This window comes from Natator depressus, chromosome 16 (assembly GCF_965152275.1).
Source record: "Natator depressus isolate rNatDep1 chromosome 16, rNatDep2.hap1, whole genome shotgun sequence".
In the NCBI taxonomy this organism is placed as follows: domain Eukaryota; kingdom Metazoa; phylum Chordata; order Testudines; family Cheloniidae; genus Natator; species Natator depressus.
In genome coordinates this window covers 472996-496609 of record NC_134249.1, presented here as the reverse complement: position 1 = coordinate 496609, position 23614 = coordinate 472996, and the positions used below count along the sequence as shown (strand labels likewise).

At 52.8% G+C, this 23614-nt stretch overlaps 2 long non-coding RNA genes across 2 annotated transcripts in view; one reads left to right on the top strand and one right to left on the bottom strand.

Moving 5' to 3' along the window:
- LOC141999978 (uncharacterized) overlaps nucleotides 1-23614 on the top strand; it is a 695529-nt gene that overhangs the window by 262039 nt on the left and 409876 nt on the right. The window lies entirely within an intron of this gene.
- Nucleotides 2838-23614, bottom strand: part of LOC141999981 (uncharacterized) — a 343849-nt gene continuing 323072 nt past the window's right edge. Inside the window, exon 3 of the long non-coding RNA XR_012642144.1 lies at nucleotides 2838-3968. This is a non-coding gene — a long non-coding RNA (uncharacterized LOC141999981). The remainder of the gene's footprint in view (nucleotides 3969-23614) is intronic.

Genomic DNA, 23614 nt, shown 5'->3' with positions numbered 1-23614 from the left:
TGTACAAGGTGTGACGCTGAAAGAGCAGCTTGTGTCAGAGTGTGTTCAGGCCAACGGATGTGTGTGTTAGTAGAGATCAAAGCGACTGTTCAATGTGCAACTCTATTGGGTGTTTAAACCTCCTGAAAACTCGTGGAATGTTGTTTGCACTGTTTTCACGTCTCTGTGTCCTGTTACGCTGGAATAGCAAAGAGTTGCCTTGTGTAGACCCCTGTCACTAAATAACCCCTCAAAGGAGAATGAAGGTGTGTGGAATGCAAATGGAGAAAAGGTTCATTTCCAAAGAAGGGGTGGTAAGAAGCAGGATTCCTGGGCGGGGGGCAGGAGGGTGTGGTTTGCACTGTTGTTGCCCAGGGTGGGAATGGGGAACTGGGCTCTGGCTTAAAGCGGTGTCAGGCTTCGAGGGGCTGGGTTCAGAGCTGGAGGTTGGGGTTGGGGTGAGGGTTGGGCTACAGTTTTGGTTCAGGGGTTTCGAGTTGGGGGGCCGGTTATGGGGTCAGGGTTCCAGTTGGGTTCCGGGTAGGGGGTGGAGTTTAGATTTGGGGGGAGGGTTTGGCCAGCAGCAGCATAGAAGTGCGGGTGGCAATGGGGTGCCAGCCAATAGTGGTAAGTCGGGGGTCTTTTAGGTGGTTTTAGTGTCCGTAGCCCCTAGGGAGGGGGTAGGGTCGTGTTTACGACAGGGGGCTAAAGTGTTGGGGAAGGGGGTGGCAAGTTGACCCATCCCACTTCGCACTTCCCACACGGACACGCACAATACGTCCAACGCGCGGACGCACACACGTCACACACACATGATGACACAAACGGCACACAACACGACACACAAAATTAACACACGACAGAGACACACACACACCACGACATGGAAAGCATCACACACAAAACATCACACACACGACCCACAACATGTCACACACACCCACTCAACACAACACGACCCACAACATGTCACACTCAACACAACACGACCCACAACACGTCACACTAACACACTCAACACGACCCACAACACGTCTCACACTCAACAAAACACTCAAGACAACACACACAGAACCACATCTCATACGCATACGACACACAACGTTTCACACACAGAAACATGTCTCTCACACACGCCGACACACACTCACGCACGGCAAACGACGTCTCTCACACATGCCAACACACACACACACAACACATGCCCACACACAGACACACGACACATGATGTCGCACACACGCTGACACACACACACACATGCCCACACACAATGTCTCTCACATGCCAACACACACACACGACGTCTCTCACATGCCGACACACACACATGCCGACACACACACACGCCGACACACGACATCTCTCACACACGACGTCTCACACACACACGCCGACACACACAGACCACACACACGCTGACACATACGACACAGATGACACTGACACACACACGACGTCTCATACACAATAGCGACTCACACACACGACGTCTCACACACAACACCGACACACACGACACATGACGTCTCACACACACGACACTGACACACACGACACCGACACACACCACAGACGACGACTGACACACACACACACACGACACATGACGTCTCACACACACACACACGACCTCTCTCACAGACGCCCACACAACACATGCCCACACACACACCACACACGACATGACGCCCACACACACACACTACACACAACATATGCCCACACACACACGCCCACACACAACACACAACACAACACACGCCCACACACACACACCACACACACACACGCCCATACCCGCCGACACACACACCCGCCGGCACACGACGTCTCACACACACAGAGCTGGCACACGACGTCTCACACACACAGACACGACACACACACCAACACACACGACATCTCACACGCCCACGACACCGACACCGAGACACACAACGTCTCACATACACACACACGACGTCTCACACACCCACGACACGACATACGACACGTCACATGACACACAAAACGGCAGACGACCCGACACCGAAATCACACATGACGCCGACACGCAACACCCGCACAAGACGGCAGAGGACATGACACCGAAATCACAACCCTGGAGACGACACCCAGCGGGTGCGAGAGCGGAGCGGGGACGGGCGGGGTGAACTCGGTCTCTGGGTGGCGCGTGGGGCCGGTGTGGACGGGAGGGAAGAGGGCGGCAGGGCCGAGGGCGAGATTCCCAGCCCCGTCGAGCGCTGTGGAGCGAGGGCTCCGGCTCGGCTCTCGCAGCGGCTCTGGCGAGGGATGGTACCGGAGCTCTCGCCGGAGGGGAACATGGCAGGAGGGGGCCTGAGCCGCTTGGGCCTCTTTCCAAGGAGGCGGAACCGGCCTCCGCTCTCTGCCCTCTGCAGACCTGGCTGCGAGGTCAGTGCTTCCAGTTCCTCGTCCGCACTCGCTGTTGTCCTCCTCACCGGCCGTGGGCGTCCTCGCTGGGGACAGGGCTTGGGGGGATGAAGGTTGGGGAGGGGCCAGAGTCTCCTGAGCAGAGTGACTCTGTGGGGTGCCGTTAGAAAAGGGGCTTTTTGGCTGTGATGCTCAAGATGTAACGGGAGGAGAGTGGAGGGCAGATCCCCGCCGTGTGGGAGAGGCAAACAGAGGAGCCTACGAGACGTTGCCGACTGAGATGGTGACTTACTTGTTTTTTCACCTTGTGCTGGGTTTAGTACCAAGGAAAAAGAAGTCAAGCCTCAGAGTCTACTGCCCTCATGTGACGGAAAGTGAGTGAGAGCAGCAAGCCTGTGACCGTTGGTGATGCCAGGCAAGAGGCCTCCATCTGGGAGCCGAGCAATCGCCAGTCTCGATGAGGTAAGTGTCCGGTTTGGTGAGGACTCTGCTCACGCCCCACCTGAGTCCGGGTAGGGAAGCCCCGTAAATTAGGGTTCGGTTTGTAAGAAAAGGTTCCTGATCAGCTGTGGTTACGAGGGAGAAAAGGTCCCCATTTTCAGAGGCTGCTCGTTTCTCTGGTCAGGAACGGTGTCTCCTCCGCAGCAGAAGGTTGGATCCAAGAGGATGACTCCAGGTGGTGAGTGGCTTGCCCTGCTCTCATGTTTCTCTGTCTTCTCTCGTGTGTTCGCCAACTCTCTCTCTCTCTTCTCTCCTCTTCTCTCCTCCTGCCATGTCCCTTCACAGGACACGGGTAGGTGTGCATTCCCACAGGTGAGGTCTCGGGAGCCATGGAGAAGTCGGAGCGGAGGAAAATCATGCCGGGCAGTGGGTGCGAGCGTGGAGCGGTGACTGTCGGGGTTAACTCTGTCTCGGTTCATCGCGTGGGGCTGATGCACGGATGAAGGCAAGATTTCCAGCACCAATGGAGCATTGTATAATGATAGCCTACGCGATGTGGCCCACTGAGATGGTAACTTATTTGTTTTTCCTCCTTGGTCTGGGTTTAGTACAAACAGTTGACTCCCCTCATCGGATGGAAAGCGAGCGAGAGCGGTGAGCCTGCGAGCACTGTTGATGCAGCCAGGAGTCGTCCGGTTGGCAGCGGAGCAGTCGCGAATGTCAGTGAGATAAGTGTCTGGTTTGGTTAAGGCTTTGCTCACGGCCCGCCTGGCTCCAGGTAGGGACTCCCCATCAGCTGGGGCTGGGTTTGTAAGAAAAGGTTCCTGACCAGCTGTGGTTAGGAGAGAGACAAGGTCCCCATTTTCAGGGGCTGCTCATTTCTCTGGCCAGGAACGGTGTCTCCTTCGCAGGAGAAGGTGGCATCTAGGAGGATGACTCCAGCTGGTGAGTTGCTTGCCTTCCTCCCATATTTTTCTCTCTTCTCTTGTGTGTTGGCCAACTTTCTCAGTCTCTCTCTCCTCTGCTCTCCTGGTGCCGCCTCCCTTTGTAGGACACGGGTAGGTGTGCATTCCCACAGGTGAGGTCTCGGGAGCCATGGAAAAGTCGGAGCGGACGAAAATCATGCAGGGCAGTAGAAAGGCTGCTGAAAGTACCTGAAGAGACAACGGAAATGAGAAGGAGGAGTCCAGACTAAGACAGGAGTCTAGTCTGTAAAGAGAAACAACGGGAAGTCTAAGCTACAGAAACTCTTCAAGATGCCAAAAGACATTTAGGATGGGAAATTACTTCTTGAATCCAGTCTCTTTAAGATCTTAGGCTTAGTATGCGTGTGTATTTGTATTTGCTGAGTAATCTGCCTTCTTCTGTTTGCTATCCCTTATAATCACTGACAATCTACCTTTTCTAGTGAAACTATTTTTTGTTTATTATTATTATTAAACTCAGTTTGTGCAACTGGTGCTCCGTGAGGGAAATGCTTTGTGTATTACTCCAAGGGGCCGCCCGGTTTCACTCTTGCTCCATGAGGGAAATGATTTGAGCATGACCTGAATTGGCCACTCGGTGTCACTGTTGGTCCAGGAGGGAAATGATTTGTGCATTACACTGACTGGCCACTCGGTGTCACTGTTGCTCCGTCAGGGAAATTATTTGTGCATTACCCTGAGTGGCCACCGAGTGTCACTGTTGCTCCAGGAGGGAAATGCTTTGTGCAATCCCTGGATTAGCCACCCGGTGTCACTGTTGCTCCAGGAGGGAAATTGTTGGTGCATTACCCTGAGTGGTGTGAAGGAAAAGTTAGCATATGTGACTCCATTTTGGTTTGGGGCCCACCATTGTCTAAAAGCAAGCACATCGTGCACCAGGAGGAGTGTTTCTTAGATACTGCATTCCTGTGAAAATCCTCCGCCCTCCGCGCCCTTGTCTCCAGCCTGTTTTATCTCCCGGTTTCTGTTCTTTGTCTGTTCCTAACTCCCTGCCTCCTGGCCTTGATGTGGGCCTCCCATCCTGATCAGAAAAGTTACTGGTGCATTGCTTTAGGACCATGCAATGTAGTTGAAGTCATGGTTTAGCTCGGGGAATGTACCTAGCTGGGATAGGTGGTAGGTAAGGGAAGGGTTTGTCTATTGGCTAAGGTTTCCGATGCATGAGGGCAACGTGCTTTGCTGAAAGGTCTATAATCTTTGTATAACCTGCATGCAGGGTCCCCTCCTGATGAGCAGGGGGGCACCACGCTCGAGTGTAATAAACACAGTCTTTTGGGGAACCCTGCCGTTGTGGACTTCGTTCGTGTGCCTCAGCCTAGACTCGACCTGTGCGTGACCAATCGGGTATAATTCGCAGCAGTTCCTGTGCGTGACCAATCGGGTATAATTCGTAACAGTGGCCACCCACTCTCACTGTTGCTCTGTGAGGGAAATGGTTTGTGCATTATCTGGATTGGCCACCTGGTGTCACAGTTTCTCCATGATGGAAATGGTTTGTGCATTACCCTGAGTGGCCACCCGGGGTCACTGTTCCTGTAGGAGGGAAATGATTTGTGCACGATTTGAATTCGCCACCCAGTGGCACTGTTGCTCCGTGAGGGAAATGGTTTGTGCAGTACCCTGAGGGGCCACCCGGGGTCACTGTTGCTCCGTGAGGAAATGCTTTGTGCATGACCTGAATTGGCCACACACATCACTGTTGCTCCGGGGAGGGAGGGGCGGGGGGGGAATTGTTTGTGTGTTACTCCTGAGTGGCCACATTGTGACACTCTTCCTCCATGAGGGGAATGCTTTGTGCATTACCCTGTGTGGCCACCCAAGACAACACACACATCACACACAAAACATCACACACACAAAACACGACAGACGACACTGACACACACACACACACAACACAACACCGACACACAGAGAGAGAACACGTCACACATACAGAAACACGTCTCTCACACACACACAACACAGGACACCGACACACAAACAACATGACACACAAATAAAATGACACACAAAACAGCACACAACATGACACACAAAAATCACACAGAACACACGACACCGACACATACACACACACACACACGAGACGAGGCACAAAACAGCAGACAACGTGACACAGAAATCACACACGACACCGACACACACACACACACACAAGACGGCTCACAAAACAGCAGAAAACGTGACACAGAAATCACACACGACACCGACACACACACACACACACGAGACGGCTCACAAAACGGCAGAAAACGTGACACAGAAATCACACACGACACTGACACACACACACACACACGAGATGACGCACAAAACGGCAGACAACATGACATAGAAGTCACACGTGACACTGACACCCACACACAATACGACATACAACACCTCACATGACACACAAAATGGCACACGTGACACACACACACAACCCGATGCACAAAACATCTCACACAAAATATCACACACCCACACACAACACGACACACACACAGACAACACGACACACGACACCGACACACGACACACAAAACGGCACACGACAAGAGACACAAAAATCTCACACAACACATGACACCGACACACACAACATGCACACAAAACGGCACACAACACGGCACATGCACACAACACGGCATACAACAGGGCACACACACACTCAACATGGACCACAACACACACACATAAACACGTCTCACGCACACAAAACGACATACAAGTCACACACACAACACGTCACACGACACATGCAACACGACACACACAACACGTCACACAGCAGAAGGTTTCATCTCGGAGGAGGATGTCCCGGAGTCCCCGGGCGATGCTCTGGAACTGCTCCCCAGGAAGCCAGGCAGGACTCTGGGGAAGTCTCCTCTCGGGGAGCAGCCTGTCTGCAGGACACACAGCTCCCCCGGCTCCACCTTCCTGGCTCTGACCTTGGAGCCTTCAGCCTCCTCTGCCCCTCCCTGCGCTTCCCACAGCCAGTCCGCCCAGGCGGGGTCCTGGGGGAGCCAGAGGGTCCTGCCCCCCAACTCCGCAGTCAGACGGGACTCTCAGCCAGCCAGGAAAACAGAGGTTTATTAGACGACAGGGACATGGTCTAACACAGAGCTTGTAGGTGCAGAGAACAGGACCCCTCAGCCAGGTCCATTTTGGGGGGCAGTGAGCCAGACAACCACGCCTGCCCTTCACTCCATGTCTCCAGCCAGCCCCCAACTGAAACTCCCCCCAGCCCCTCCTCCTCTGGGCTTTGTCCCTGTCCCCGGCCAGGAGGGCACCTGATTCCTTTGTTCTCCAGCCCTTTAGCTCTCACCTTGCAGGGGGGAAGGGCCCAGGGCATCAGGTGCCAGGAAAGAGGGTGTCGGCCATTCTGTGTGTCCAGACCCCTGCACACACCTGCCCTCCAGAGCTCTGCAACGATCATACACCCTTACCCCACCCCCTAGATCCTTAAGAACTGCCTAGGGGAAACTGAGGCACCTCCACACGATTCAGAGGAAACATGAAGTCCCGCTTCATCACAGATGACTCCAGGAGGTGAGTTGCTTGCTATCCTACCATGTTTTTCTCTGTCTCTCCTCTAGTATGTTGGCCATCACACACACTCTGTCTCTGTCTCTCTCTGTCCTTGCCTTTCCCTGTGCTGTCTCCCTTCACAGGACACGGGCAGGCACGCTAGGTGTGCATCCCCTCAGGCTGTCTCGGAAGCCAAGAAGCAGTAGGAGGGGACGAAAATCATGCAGGGCAGTGGGTGCGAGAGTGGAGCGGTGACTGTCGGTGTTAACTCCCCCTCTGTGCGTCGAGTGGGGCCGATGTGGGTGGGATGAAAGAGTGAGGCAGGGCTGAGGGCAAGATTTCCACCACCCATCGAGCTTTGTGGAGTGATGGCTCATGCTTGGCTTTTGCAGCTGCTTTCGCAGAGGAATTGTCCAGGAGCCCTAGCCGGAGGAGAATATGGCAGGAGTGGACCTGTGTGTGTCCGTCTGCCGACAGTGGCCAGGGCCAGGTGCCCCAGAGGGAATGAACAGACTGGAATCATGCCGGGATCCATCCCTTGTCGCCCCATCCCCAGCTTCTGACAAACAGAGGTTAGGGACACCATCCCTGCCCATCCTGGCTAATCCCCATCGACGGAGTCTTGTTGTGTGTGTTTGTGTATGTGTGACGTGTGTAGCGTTTTCTGTCTGTGTGACATGGTGTGTGTCATGTTGTGCGTGTGTGAGACGTGTTGTGTGTATGTCGTGTGTGTCGCACACACAGACACAACACATCGCACACCGCACGCACAACACGTCGTGTGTAGCATGTCGCACACATGTCGCACGCACACACACAGCACGTTGCACATCACACGCACAACATGTCGCATGTAGCACGCACACATACAAAACACATACATACAAAACATTGCACGTCGCATGAACACACACAACACGTCGCCTGTCGCACGATGCACATCGCACATAGCGCGGCCACATACAACACGTCAAACATCGCACTCACAACACGTCGCATGTCGAACGTCATACACACAGCACATCGCACTTCACACACACAAAGCCTTGTGCGTCGCACGCACGCACAGCACGTCGCACGTCACACTCACAAACATGTCTCACACACGCACAACATGACACACACCATGTCACACAGACAGAAAACACTACACACGTCACACATACACAAACACACACAACACAACACACATGTCACATACACAGCACAACACACAAAAAAGCACACAACACAACACAAGAACACAACCTGACACACAACACATCACAGACACCCACACAGACACACACATGTCACACACACTCAACACAACACTCTAGACGACACACAACACACACAGAATGTGACACACAACACGTCACACACACACAACACATCACACAAAACGTCACACAAACACAGGCAAGACGACACACAACATGACACACACACACACTACATCACACAAAACATGTAACATGACACCACACACACAACACCATACAAACACTGAACACGACACACAAAACGGACCACAACACAACACACACACCGTCACACACAACACATCACACATACACACCACACCACAAACACACACACAGCACGTCACACACACACAACACTACACAAAACACGTCTCACACACCCACACCACGTCACATCACCACAAACACACAACCAAACACAATCCGTACAACACTCTAGACGACACACAACACACACACGACACACAACCCTTTACACACACACACAACCCATCACACACAAACACATAATGCAACACACACAACACGTCACACACACAACACATCACACAGACAAACACACACAACATGACACACAACGTGTCACACACATACACCACCATACGTCACATGACACCACAAACACACCACACACAAACACAACACATCACACACACACAGAAATACACAAAACGACACAGAACACGTCACACAGCTAGACACAAACACATACAAGATGACACATGACACACAAACAACATGACACACAACACGTCACACAGATAGACACAAACACATACAACATGACACACGACACACACACACAACACGACACAAAACACATCACACACACACACACGTCACATGACACCACAAACACAACATCACACACACTCAACACGGCAAACAAGAAGACATGCACATGTGAAGTGTGAGGTGCGACGTCTTCTGTTTACGTGTGCGACGTGCAACGTTCTATGTGTTGTGTGTGCGACGTGCCATGTTTTGTGTGTGTGATGTGCGACGCAGGACGTGTTGCGTGTGTGACGTGCGATGTGCTCTGGGTGGGGTCTGTGTGTGTTTCTGCACAAGCTGATTGCGATGTCCCGGAGGCCAACAGCAAAGAGGGTTCGGCGTCAGCTTTCTTGCCCTGCCGTCAGTCTGCCACCTGGCTGGGGTGACGGCGGCTGGGGACCCCAGGAGCTGCTGAGAGACGCGGAGGATCCCTCGGAAGGGAGAAGACGACGTGAGAATCAGACTCTTCCAGCAACGAGCCACATTTGCCCAGTGCTGACGCTGCCAGGCCTCCGAATTTTGGGCCAGAAACCAACAGCCAAATCGAGCTGGAAAATTGAACCACTTGCAAATGGCCCTTCTAGCGTCTCACCAGACCGTAGGCGACCGTCTGGGGGTGAGCTGTGGGCTCCCGAGAGGTAGAATCCAGGGCCTGCCTCTTCGCTTCCCACGGCCAGGTATTTTCAGCCCCCAACAATTAGGGGAAGAACAGGGAGATGAAAAGCCAAAGAAAGTTTCAAGAGTTCTCCTTCCTGGCTGAGCTGGCTGCGCTGCCCAGGTCACGGATGGTCATTCTGGGGAGGGATGTGGGTCTGGTCCACTTTGAAGGCCGTTGATCTGGGGAAGGATGTGGGTCTCAGATATCTGGAGGATTGGCCCAGAGCCCAGTCTTGTGGGGGCACAGCTGGTGGTCCTCATCCTCCTCTGTCTGCCAGAGAAGGCAAGCCAGGCGAGTACCAATAATGATGCTGTCAATAAAATGGAATCAAGTTGTGGATGTTTTTTCTTTTCAAAAATATTTTCACACTTTTCAATCTGCCCCAATTTCATCAGGCCCTGGTAGTTCCTAGGAGAAATGTGAAGGATGAGATATTGTAACGCTTCCCTCTTCGTGGGAGCAACAGCTGGCTGGGGTTTTGGCTGCTCAGGCTTTTGTTCCCTGGTTTTACCCACTGGGGTTTCTTTTGCATGGATTTCATGTACCTGTGTGTAAGTTTTTGCCCAAAGGCACACAGCTGTACACGTTTTATCTACAATCTTTACAAGTTGAAGTTGCAGATGGAGGGAGCTCCCAGCAATGGCAGCCTTAAGGGGGTGGGCGGCTAGAAGCTGGGGACTGGATCGGGACCCCCCAACACTTACTGGTCTCTCTGCCCTGCAGTTTTAGTCCCCCCAGATTAGCCTGATTATCACAACAAAAGTTTTGTTTCTCCTGCTGCTAACAGCCCACCTTCATCGATTGGTCTTGTTAAGAGTTGGTATGGCAACCCCCATTTTCTCCTCTTCTCTGTATCGATGTATCTATATCTATATCTTCCTGCTGTATTTTCCCCTGCACGCATCTGATGAAGTGGGCTTTAGTCCATGAAAGCTTATGCTCAGATAAATTGGTTAGTCTCTAAGGTGCTACAAGTCCTCCTCATTCGCTTTTCCTGACTGATTGTGCTGGGGGCTCTGCTTGGCTCCAGCGCTTCGGTCCCTCAGCTACCAAGGCCACCTGGCAACCCTGATCGATTCCAGCTTCAAGGTGTGCTGAGATCCATCTGTCTCCTTCTGTGCCTCTGTCTCTCTCTAGGAATAGCCTCCTGACCCTGCCTTTTGTGATCAGTTATAGTTTGCTAGCCTCCCACCCCACCTCCATGGGTGTTTTTGGCTTCTCCATGCACTCTGCAGCAACGCTCCTTGTACCCAAGCTAAAGATCCCTGCAGCCCCAAAAATCCTCGGGGGTTTGCTCAGCCAGTGGGTTACGAGCAGAATGGTTGTGGGGTGAAGGTGGGGATAGGGAGGTGCTGAACCTCGGGGCAGAGAAGGGTGGCAGATTAAGGTGTTGCTCAGCCCAGCCCGCTGAGTCCAAGGACATATGAGGGGACCAGCTTTAAGTTGCTGTTCGATCCAGCCCACTGAGTCCTGGGACACATCTGGGGTCAGCTTGCGAGTGCTGATGACCCAGTCCTCTCTGACATGCCATGTTCATGTGTGTGTGCCTGTTTGTTCACGTTCATCAGATTTGGGGGCTGGAAGGCGTTGTTTTTCGGGAGTGTCACCCCCGCACACACCCCCAAACACTCAGTGGTAGTGCAAGGGTTCAAGCAGGCGTTCTTTTTGGGGAGACTAACCCCCATTGCGCTGACCAGGAGAAGGGGGAAGTGGGCGCCTGATGCGCCATCTAGCGGCCAAAGAAGAAATCGCCAGCTTCTGGACCTGTGTGCACCACTGGTTCGGTTCACATGCAAAGCTGAGTAGGGAAGGAAATAGACTTCTAGGATAGAGACTGGCACAACTGATTAAGAGAGCTTTAAACTAGGAATCTGGGGGAGATGGTTGGTTGGGGGATGTCCAGGTAATATCCACGCTGGATTTTAGCCTTGAGAGGGAAGAAAACAAAGTAAGAAAGGATACAGCCGTGGGTAGGAGAATGGCTATAAGGAGGAAGGGCAGTGTGGACACCATTCTAATATTTTCTACTGGCTATAGAATGACCGTGCCTCATTGGGTACAGAACGTCCTACCATACATCAATCCATTTAATACATGATTATCCCTTCTCTTTCATTATGCAAAATGCAAACATCAAATCCTCCTCCTCTAGGTGCCCTGTAACCCCCATATTCCTCATCTTGTCTTGAATTGTGATATTACACGTAAACCAGGCCATGCAGGGGATCAGGGGAAAGGTGAGGAGCTGTCAAAAGTCATGCTTCTCTCTGTCTAGATGTGTGTCTCCTCAGTGCTTATGAAATGACAAGAATTGTTCGGTGTTCACTGAAACATGCTGTAAGTTGTGGGATCAGCCAAAAATTAGCTTCCCCAGAGGTAAGGAACGTCAGCAACCCCCGGGTGGGGTGTGAAACAGCCCATCAATAGCCATTGCCCAGCAAGGAAGCTCCCATTCAATGATTCACCTGCTAGAAAATCACAGGAACAACACGGATCCACCAAGCGGAGTTAGGTGCCTAAACTCCCCGTACAGCGCATGGGCCACACAGGCACCTTACAATACAACTCACGAAATCCAGCTCACTGGGCAGGGAGCCAGCCAAGCCCTTGAATGGGAGAGACTGACGAGGGGGAGGTGTCCAAGCCCGACCCTTCTCTCACAGCACGCACCTGGGCTGTGTCCAGCTGCCTAGCGTAGCTCGGGGCGTGAGTACCAACCTCAGGGCAGAGTGTTACACACCAGGGCACACACCCCATGGGGACTGGGAGCTCGATAGTTTGATTTCACCCACCAAGAGCCAACTCCCCAGGCAGGGCAACAGCCTGAAGAGGGAGTCCCAGACACTCCCCTTGAGCCCTCTGCTCTGTCCTGCCACGAAGGCAAGCCTGCCTTTGGGCTCGATCTGTGGCTCAGGGAGGCCTGAGCATGAGCTGGTGCTGCCAGCATCACCCCCCACTGTCTGCAAGGGAGGAAGGATTGAACCAGGGTCCCCATGTTTCAGGTCAGTGTGTGAAGCACGGTGCTGTGGTGGGGCTCTCTCCCGCGCTCCTGTGGAAGTTGGTTCCCTGCGGCTAAATAAGGAAAGAGCTCGGGCCGGGGGATTGGATCACCGGGGTTTCCTAATTCCGACCTCTCGGGTGGGTTCCTGCTCCACTGGACAGTGTCATCCAAAGAACATTGTTAGGAAATCAATCATGAAAAGATGCGGAACGACAGAAATCCAGGGGGTTTCAGGACGGGGAGACCAATTCAGGCAATCAGAACAGCAGATAGGACACATTTGGAGCTCCTATGAGGCTCCAAGCAGACATGTTATAGAGATGGAAACTGGCCAGGAATTCTTGGAAACTGGGTTAACACTTATAAAAGTATCCATTTGCGTTATGCTGAGGGGCTTTGGGGGTGGATGTAAACTATTTCCCTGAATCAAGATTCCACTGGCAGCTCAGTCCACCATGTCAGCGAGAGAAGAGCTGCGGTCCCTGGGCAATGGGCCCCCCGGGGCCTTTAACACCACAGTCCTGGGGAGGGGGTGCTGAGAGGGACCATCCAGTGAGAAACACAAGTCCTTCTACCATCCACCACACCCTCTTTTGGAACGGCTGCTGATGGCTCACCCCATCTGTGGGAACTGTTATCCCCTCTACAACCCTCTATCTGGGGGTTTTCTCTTCTGCGCCTATCTGGCAGGGCAGCCCCCCTGTCTGAACCCCTGATCCGCTCCCAGTTTTGTCCCTCTGCCCAGCCCTCCCCTCCAGTTTCCCCCCTTCAGGGGGATTTTCCCTGCCTTTGGTTGCAGGGAGCAGATGCTGGTGGTGAGTGAGGGCAGCAACTTGAAGATGTCACTGAGCAGGTGATAAGAACAGGAGAGCAAAGAACGGCCAGACAGAGTCAGACCAAAGGTCCATCTAGCCCAGTATCTGTCTGCCGACAGTGGCCAGTCCCAGGTGCCCCAGAGGGAATGAACAGACAGGAATCATGCCGGGATCCATCCCTTGTCGCCCCATCCCCAGCTTCTGACAAACAGAGGTTAGGGACACCATCCCTGCCCATCCTGGCTAATCGCCATCGATGGACCGAGCCGCCAGGAATCTCTCTAGTTCCCTGTCGAACCTTTTGATCCCAGGACCCTGCTCAGGAATGTAGAAAGTTCTAAGAAAGAAGCAGCTTCTGATACCAGGGGACTCCTCTTCCTCCTCCCCTCCCGTGGGGATGAGCAGCCCCCCCAGCTGTCTTTCTGCCCCGGCCCCCTATACCTCATCACCCCTTCAGCCTCCCTCCAAATGTTCCCTTCCCCCCATCACCTCTTCAGCCCCCCTTCAGCCTCCCCCAAGTGCCCCGGTCCCCTTCCCCTCATCGCCCCCCTCAACCTTCCCCCCCTCCTAGGCTCCTCCCCAGCTGCCCTTTCTGTCTTTCCCCCCTACAGCCAACTGCCCTCCTTCAGCCTTACCCCCAAAGCCCTCACCTAGCTGCCCCACATACCCCCTTTAGCCTCCCTCCCCCGCAATTGCCCCTTTACCCCCTCACCCACTCCCCTCCCTCTGCCTCTCCCCAAATTCCCAGCTCCACCACGCTGAGGTTCCCTTCCCCACAACCATCCGCTTCCTTCCCATGGGGAACAGGAAATGCTTTTGAAAAAACCTCTTGTAAAGTAAAAAGTAAAACAATCCAAGCAAGCCCCTCCCATGCTTTGTGCTGGGCGCCCAGCTGTGGGTTTGTGTGTGTTCGGCTGAGGAGGGGTTGTTCTGAGCACACTCCCTTCAGGGAAGGGGTGGAGTTGGCCAAAGGGGCACCTTGAATCCTTAGCAGAGAATTCCTTTCTCCACGATGTTACCTGAGCGTTGCTGTTCAATGTCACCTGACGAATGCAGCATTTGAAACAATCTGATGGTAAATCCCTTGCCCTCTCAGTTGCTGGAGTTCTCACACCCTCTGCTCTTGGGAGCTCACCACAGGACATGGCGTCTTATTTCCAGAGCATCTTGGAGATTAGACGGAGGAACCTGCACCCCAAACCCCTCATCCTCAACCCCACCCCAGAGCCCCCACCCCCAGCCGGACCCCTCACACTCCTGCACCCCAACCCTCTGCCCTAGCCCTGAGCCCCTCATCCCTGGCCCCACCCAACAGCCCACACCCCAACCCTCTGCCCCACCTGAGCCCCCTCCCACACGCCGAACCCTTCAGCCTACCACACACCGTCCATGTGCAGAATGAAGTTTGGAATGTGCAGCAACGTACAGGGGAGGGGTCACCCCTCGTCCCCATATTGCTGCACAGAACAACATTCATTCCGCACGGTTACCCCCAAATCTCTGTCAGGAATAATAAGGAGGTGACATTTTCAACAGGTCCGACTCCTACCAGCATCTATCAACTGGGAGCATTAGAAATCTCTGTGCCTCCCACACATGTTGCACTGAAATAAAGGATAGAAAGAATATAACCTTAAAGAGAAAGAAGATTTATTAAGGGATAGATACAACTGGGGGAAGATTCACTGTGGGGAACACTACAAATACCTACCCATAGATTCCAGCAAGGGGCATAAAGGACCCTTAAACTCTCCTTTGGTTAAACTAATAAATGCCCGAAAAATAATGACTCTCTCTCTCCAAGCTGCAGAAGGAGGACACCGACAAGGGATGGTCCGTCTCAGGATCTCTGGAGCATCGGAGGATCTGGCTCTCTACTGCCGAAGCAGGAGATCAACAGATCTGGGCCGACAGCAAAGCCTCCACTGGGGCCTTTGGTGGATGACAGGAGTCAGGTAAGTATCAGAGTCCTTGACAGATGTTAGGAGCCGGAGTCTTGATCCGATGCCGCGCAAAGAGCCTGGCCGTGGCTGCCTCCATGGTGGACAGCGCCCGCGTCACCCCCGACCCTCCCTCATACACTCATACACTGTAGTTACCCCGATCACTTTTTTCCCCCCTTTCTTAAAAATAGCAACTATGTTTGCAACTCTCCAATCAAACGGTACAACCCCTGAGTTGACAGATTCATTACAAATTCTTGCTAATGGGCTTGCAATTTCATGTGCCGGTTCCTTTAATATTCTTGGATGAAGATTATCTGGGCCCCCAATTTAGTCCCATTAAGCTGTTCGAGTTTCGCTTCTACCTCAGATATGGTAATATCTACCTCCATCTCCTCCTTCCCATTTGTCATGCTACCATTATCCCTAAGATCCTCATTAGCCTTATTAAAGACTGAGGCAAAGTATTTGTTTCGATGTTGGGCCATGCCTAGATTATCCTTCACCTCCACTCCATCCTCAGTGCTTAGCGGTCCCACTTCTTCTTTCTTGGTTTTCTTCTGATTGACATGGCTATAGAACCTTTTACGATTGGTTTTAATTCTCTTTGCAAGGTCCTTCTCACTTTATCCCTTCATGTTCTGACCTCAAGAAGGTAGCTTTCCTTGTTGATCCCTCCCATCTTCCACTCCCTGTATGCTTTCTCCTTTTTCTTAATCACCTCTCCGAGATGCTTGCTCATCCAGCTTGGTCTACAACTCCTGCCTATGAATTTTTCCCCCTTTCTTGGGATGCAGGCTTCTGATAGCTTCTGCAGCTTTGATTTAAAGTAATCCCAGGCCTCCTCTGCCTTTAGATCCCTAAAGTTCTTCAGTCCAATCCACTTGCCTAACTCATTTCCTTCATTTTTCAAAGTCAGCCCTTTTGAAATCAAAAACCCTAGTTGCAGATTTATTTTTTGTTGATCCTTCTGTTCAGTTTGAACTGAATTAGCTCATGATCGCTCGAACCAAGATTGTCCCCTACAACCATTTCTTCTAGGAGGTCCTCACTTCTCACCAAAACCAAATCTAGAATGGCACCCCCTCTTGTCGGTTCAGCAACTACTTGATGAAGGAATCCATCTAACAGCATCTAGGAACATCTGAGCCCGATTATTATTACTAGCACTCGTCCTCCACTCTAGATCTCGGAAGTTAACGTCTCCCATGATCACGCTGTTTCCATGAGTATTTACTTCATTAAAAACATTAAAGAGGGCTCCATCCATATCCACATTAGATCCCGGCGGTCTCTAGCACACTCCAAGCACTATCCCAGGGGAGGCTCGAGTAGTTTTCTTCCCCAATGTCATTTTTGCCCAGATGGACTCTGTCTTATCCATTCCATCGCTGATTTCTTTACATTCTACCTCCTCATTGATAGACAATGCTACTCCACCACCTTTACCTTTCTTTCAGTCTTTTCTAAACAGCACATACCCTTCAATACCCGTAGTCCAGTCATGACGACTATTCCACCCTGTTTCTGTTATCCCTAGAATATCTGGTTTCACTTCCTGCACCAGTAGCTCTAGTTCCTCCATTTTGTTACCTAGGCTCCTCGCATTGGTGTACAAACATCTTCATTTTTGCTGTTTGGCCTCGCTCACGTTCTTTACCCAATGAGGCACGGTCATTCTACAGCCAGTAGAAAATATTAGACTGGTGTCCACACTGCCCTTCCTCCTTATAGCCATTCTCCTACCCACGGCTGTATCCTTTCTTACTTTGTTTTCTTCCCTCTCAAGGCTAAAATCCGGCGTGGAGATTACCTGGACATCTCCCAACCAACCATCTCCCCCAGATTCCTAGTTCAAAGCACTCTTAATCAGTTGTGCCAGCCTCTATCCTAGAAGTCTATTTCCTTCCCTACTCAGATGAAGTCCATCCCGAGAGAACTGACCTCTGTCCAGGAATGCCTCCCAGTGGCCAGACATCCCAAAGCCCTCCTTCTAGCACCATTGCCTGAGCCATCTGTTGATAGTCATAATCTTGTCACACCTTTGTTGCCCTTCTCCAGGAACAGGCAAAATCCCACTACAGATCACCTGAGCCTTGATTTCCTTAAGAGTCTTCCCCAGCCTAGCACAGTCTCCCTTAATCCTTTCCAGTGAGAATCTAGCCATATCATTTGTTCCCACATGAAGGATAAATAGGGGATTCTTTCCCGCTCCCTTTAGGATCCTTTTCAACCTCAGATCTACATCCCATATCTTAGCACCTGGAAGACAGCACACCCTTCTATTCTCTGGATCAGCTCTGGTTACAGGCCTGTCTAGTCTTCTCAGTAAAGTGTCCCCGATCATGTAGCCCTGCCTTTCCCTGGTGATGGTGCTATTCTCTTGTCTATCCCCTCTTCCCTCTGGCTGCAAGTTCTTTCCATTCCTACTCTCCCTTGTAATCCTCTTCAACCCATCCTGTAACCTTTTGGGGCTCATATTTGGTGTAGTCTCCATTGACTCTTCCCCTTTTCCAATAGGACTAGCCGCTCTACTCTTCTTCCTTGCCCCTTCACCTTCAGTGACTACTTGCTGAGCCCCTTCTTCATTTTCCAACTCTCAAAACCTATTCCTGAGCTCTAGTTCTCCTTCACGAGCCCGTCTTTTCCTCTGCCTGGTTCTTGTAGTCACATGCTTCCACTGACCACTTTTCTCACCCAGCTGTCTCTCCTCAGAATTCCTCAGTCCTGCTTCCATCTGCAAGTCTGAGCTTTTCCCTTCAGATACCTCATGTCTTTGCTCCATCATATGCTCAAACCACTTTCTAAACTCAACCAGACTTTCCACCTGCATCTCCAAACCTCAGATCTTCTCCTCCATCAGCTCGAGCAGACGGCATTTCATGCAGACAAAACTCTTACCAGATCCCCCCTCCAGGATCATGGACATACGGCAGCTTCCACAGCCAGTCATCTCCATTGTGTCTTCCACAACATGAGTCACGCCCACTGCTGCCTCTGTGTCTGTCATCGCCTTCCCACCTAAATCCTGTTCACCTGGGAAACACAAACCACACCCAAACCCCACCCCCCACAGCAACAACAAACCCCCAACAAGCACCACAAGACAAACTCCCCCTCAGACTGCCCTGTTTGCTGGCTCCTGTGCCACGGCCTGACGGGCTGGCTCCCTTTCTAGGACCCCGAGTCAGAGAAGCCCCGGCCCCGAATCAGGGCTCAGCTTCGCCCCCAGCACAAAGCCCCCACAAGCCTCGACACATACACATAATACCAATACACAACCGAATACCAACACCTTCTCCTCCACACCATTCACAGCTGTTGGTCGGTCTTGGGGAAACTCTAGTGCACCAGTGGGGGCGGGTGTCTGAAGGGGGGGGTGGGATGGCAGGGGGCAGAAGGGGGGCTGGGGGCTCTGAGCCGTTCCGCCCGGCCCCGAGCTCCGGAGAGCCCCCGGCCCCGCCCCTGCTGTTCCCCCCCTGCAGCCTCCGCTCCCGGCGCCGCCGGCCCATGCTCCGGGCAGCGGGGCTACGAGCCCGGCCGGCCCCAGGGCTCTGTGCGGCGCGGCCCGGCGGCCGGTCCTGGGACAGCCGCCCCCAGCCCCCGGGGCTCCAGGCAGCACAGTCAGGGAGCAGGGAGCGGGGGAGGGGTGGGGTAGAGGGCAGGGGAGTTCGGGGGGGGGGTCAGGGGCTGGGGGTTGGATGGGGTCGGGGCGGTGAGAGGGCAGGGGACAGGGGGATGAATGGGGGCAGGAGGTCCCGGGGCCCCCCAACCTGAAGCAAATACTCACCAGAAACCACACAACAAAAACACTAACCCAGGAACCTATCCTTGCAACAAACCCATTGCCAACTCTGTCCACATATCTAGTCTAGGGACACCATCCTCGGACCTAATCACATCAGCCACACCATCAAATGTGCCCAGATACATTTGTTAGTCTCTAAGGTGCCAGAACTACTCCTCGTTTTCTTTTTGTTTTTTGCTGATACAGACTAACACGGCTCCCACTCTGAACTAAATGATTGCATCTCTCCCCAAAATGGATCTAGAAGCACAAAGAACACCCTGGAGACCAGGCCTTTAAACGTTAGGAAACATCAGAGTTAAGGTGACGTGTACATACTTCGCGCAGTGCTGTTGTGCATGTGTGTTATGATACAGACTCACAAGTGTGGCCTTGGGGTCAATTCCCTGCCCCCCACAGCATCAATTTCCTCCAGGCTACCAAGGGAAGTGGTGCTTCCTCCATCCCTTGATGAGATGCCTTTCTCGAGTCTGCTTTGGTCCAAAACTCGCTACTGCGCCATACAGGAGGCCTGTGATGTGTAGGGGGGCCACATGAGCTGATCTAACAGTCTCTTCTGGCCTTCAAGTCTCCAAATCTCTGCAAAACCGAGTGCGGCACATTGAGCATCCTCTGATGGTTCCACGTGTGGCCTGCGTGAACCCTTGCACGACCACTGAGTGTGTGGGGGTGACCCAGGGGGAGCAGCTCAAACACGCACAGGAGCCGGCTCGGGGCAGGACATGAGCCCTGCAGGGCAGGGGTGGGGGTGGCAGTGACATCACAAGGGCCTTTTGCAGCACTCAGCTGATTGGCGAAAGGAGGTTGGGAGGCGGTGACCTCACAGAGAGTCCGTGACAATGGCCAGGGAGGACAGGCTGCAGGGCAGGGGGATCTCAGAGACCCCCGGGGCTTTGCTGCAGGGAGTCTCCTTCTTGAGGTGTCTCCTTGAGGACTGAGAGAGAATTCAGGGTCTCGTATGTGAGCGCGAGGTGGAGCCTCTCTGGAGTTTTCTCCTTTCCCACTGCTCATTGAGCGAGAAGACAGATGTCCCCGTGGAGAAGGTAAGAGCCCCAGAGTGGTTTGGTACCGAGGCAGCCTGATCCACCCGGTGCTGGCCAAATTCTCGGCACGGAAAACAGGAGGTTAAGGTGGGACAATTTTCCCCCTGCTAGGCCTTTGTCCCTTCGAGTCTTTGGGGTTTGACTTTTTTGGTTTCCCTTTTCCTGCTTCCCTCCCTCCACTGGCGAGGAGGGGGCTGCTCTGTAGCCCTCATGGTGGGAGGCCTCCCAAAGAGATGGGACAGGAAGCGTGCTCTGAGAGTGATCCTCACCGGTGACCTGAGCCATCCCTGGGCCCCCTGGGGAACCCCCAGCCCACCGCCAGAGTCTCAATGCTGACTGGCTGAGCAGGGGGTCTCATGGCAGGGAGGAGATTCAGGACTTTGTTGTTCTCGTTTAAGGCCCAGCAAATAAGCCAGAACCGATCATCTGCTTGGTGAATTGTTCTCCTTCTCGCTGCTGATTGTCTCTGAGCCGTCCCTGGTTCTCGCTGGTGTTCTCGTGCTTCTAAAACACTTGCTGAAGAATCAGTGTGAATGGTTGTTGGTCTGTAGCTCATTGCAGGTCCCTTTATTCTGATCATTCAGTGTGTGAAACTCCAGACTCATGGTTCGTTTGAAAGCCAGGACACCCGGGTCCTGTTCCCAACTCTATCCCGACAGGTTGTGTGATGGAAGACAAGGCCCTTCACCTTTCTCTGCCTTTGTTTCTCCCTCTGTCAGTTGGGGAGAACAATCCTCTCACACCTGCCTCCCGGTGCGGGGAGGCTGGGGAGCTGTGGGGACCTGTTTGAGAGCGTCACTCGTAGCAGTGTATCATAGGAGGTGTCCTATCGGGTTGAGTCATTCCAGAGGATGATGTAGTGCAGCAGAACCCCGTTTTCCCAACCTGGCGTGACACAGCTTTCCATGTGAACGAAACCAAGGGCGCACACAGGTCCAGAAGCCGGCGATTTCTCCTTTGGCCGCTAGATGGCGCTGCAGGCTCCCACTTCCCCCTTCTCCTGGGCAGCGCAATGGGGGTTAGTCTCCCCAAAAAGAACGCCCTTCTCGCTTCGAACGTTCCTTGATGTGCACCCTGTGGACTGTCGGGATACGTGTCCAAAAATTGCAGGGCTTGTTTCATGGTCTCCACAACAACAATCTTTCTTCCTTTTTAGACGTGACGAAATTTTTGGTCAAGATCCTTGATTATTCGGGGACTTATCCCGGAAGACCCAAAGTATTTGGGACATAAGACTTGTCTGGAAGGGCGCACAGGGCTAAATTGTTTTTGGCCATAGCAGGTGCCTTGTCGCAAGAATGACGTCCATCCCCCTTCCAAACAAGCCCCAAATGAGCTGTTACCAGAATTGCCCTTTACCTTGGGGTACGCCCATTTGTTAGGATTACTCTTCTGGTGGGGGGAGATTCTGCAATTCTGTCAATGTCCTGCTTTTGTCACTTGTGTTTTCCTATGGAGTGCTACTCCTTCCTTCTGCAAGTTCCCTCCCAATGGAGCTACCCTGCAGGACCTCGGTTCCCCAGGGCTGGGGTCTTCCAGCCCCCAAATGTGATGAACATGAACAGACACACAGGCACACACACATGAACATGGCATGTCAGAGAGGACTGGGTCATCAGCACTCGCAAGCTGACCCTTGATGTGTCCCGGGACTCAGTGGGCTGGATCGAACAGCAATTTAATGCTGGTCCCCTCATATGTCCTTGGACTCAGCGGGCTGGGCTGAGCAACACCTTAATCTGCCACCCTCCTCTACCCCCAGGTTCAGCACCTCCCTATCCCCACCTTCACCCCACAACCATTCTGCTCGTAACCCGCTTGCTGAGCAAACCCCCGAGGATTTTTGGGGATTTTTTGGATCTCAGCACTCCTTGAAGCTGGAATCGATCAGTGTCCCAAGGTGGCCTTGGTAGCTGAGGGACTGGAGCGCTGGATCCAGGCAGAGCCCCCAGCATAATCAGTCAGGAAAAGCGAATGAGGAGGACTTGTGGCACCTTAGAGACGAACCAATTTATCTGAGCATAAGCTTTCATGGGCTAAAGCCCACTTCATCAGATGCATGCAGGGGAAAATACAGCAGGAAGATATAGATATAGATATATCGATACAGAGAAGAGGAGAAAATGGGGGTTGCCATAGCAACTCTTAACGAGACCAATCGATGAAGGTGGGCTGTTAGCAGCAGGAGAAACAAAATTTTGTTGTGATAATCAGGCTAATCTGGGGGGACTAAAACTGCAGGGCAGAGAGACCAGTAAGTGTTGGGGGGTCCCGATCCAGTCCCCCAGCTTCTAGCTGCCCACCCCCTTAAGGCTGCCATTGCTGGGAGCCCCTTCCATCTGCAACTTCAACTTGTAAAGATTGTAGATAAAACCTGTACAGCTGGGTGCCTTTGGGCAAAAACTTACACACAGGTACATGAAATCCATGCAAAAGAAACCCCAGTGGGTAAAACCAGGGAACAAAAGCCTGAGCAGCCAAAACCCCAGCCAGCTGTTGCTCCCACGAAGAGGGAAGCGTTACAATATCTCATCCTTCACGTTTCTCCTAGGAACTACCAGGGGCCGACTGAAAAGTGTGAAAATATTTTTGAAAAGAAAAAACATCCACAACTTGATTCCATTTTATTGACAGCATCATTATTGGTACTCGCCTGGCTTGCCTTCTCTGGCAGAAGAGAGGCAGACAGAGGAGGATGAGGACCACCAGCTGTGCCCCCACAAGACTGGGCTCCAGGCCAATCCTCCAGATATCTGAGACCCACATCCTTCCCCAGATCAACTGCCTTCAAAGTGGACCAGACCCACATCCCTCCCCAGAATGACCATCCGTGACCTGGACAGCGCAGCCAGCTCAGCCAGGAAGGAGAACTCTTGAAACTTTCTTTGGCGTTTCATCTCCCTGTTCTTCCCCTAATTGTTGGGGGCTGAAAATACCTGGCCGTGGGAAGCGAAGAGGCAGGCCCTGGATTCTACCTCTCGGGAGCCCACAGCTCACCCCCAGACGGTC